The sequence below is a fragment of the Dasypus novemcinctus genome, chromosome 5 (genome assembly GCF_030445035.2).
Source record: "Dasypus novemcinctus isolate mDasNov1 chromosome 5, mDasNov1.1.hap2, whole genome shotgun sequence".
Lineage (NCBI taxonomy): Eukaryota > Metazoa > Chordata > Mammalia > Cingulata > Dasypodidae > Dasypus > Dasypus novemcinctus.
In genome coordinates, this window is record NC_080677.1 from 122,582,150 (window position 1) to 122,582,793 (window position 644).

Consider the following 644-nt stretch of genomic DNA (forward strand, 5'->3'; position numbering starts at 1 on the left):
TACAACGCTGGATCTCTTCCTCCAGCACATGGTATAAATCTATGACACTGTGGACTATTGTCCACTTAGGGCATTGTGGCTGCAAGAGCTGGAAGGCGGCCTGGGAGGGGTTGAGAGAGGCACCTAGGAGACACAGGCTGGCTGCCTGCCAGCATCAGGGAGGTGGTTTGGGTTCTCTGAGTGGGTCCTGGGACATGTGGAGTTGAAGAGCTTCCTCACTGTCCAGGTGAGTGTTGGTGTGCTCCGAATTCAATACGCCACAAGCAGGGATTTCGGCAGAGTCTGCGTGGAGAGTGGTGGTTAAGGGGTGGGGGTGAGAAAGGCTGTGTAATTAGTGTCAAGACAGCGACAGGGACAGGGTGAAGAGAGGTGCAAATATCAGGGGAAAAGAAGATAAGTTGTGAGGGTATGGGGACTGTGCTCAGCTGGGCCCAGCTTTTGTTGAGGGGTGTGCAGAACAGGAAGGGGGTACTGAGGAGCTGAGCCTGGGTGCCAAAGGATGCCTTGGGCCTAGGCTGGCCTGCAGGAAGAGCAACTTCATACAGCCTAACAGCCAGTCAGAGAGGGGGTGCCCAGGACTCCCACTATCAGAGGATCCCTACCCTGCTGTGGGAGACACCCTGTCACATATGCCTCACAGAGCC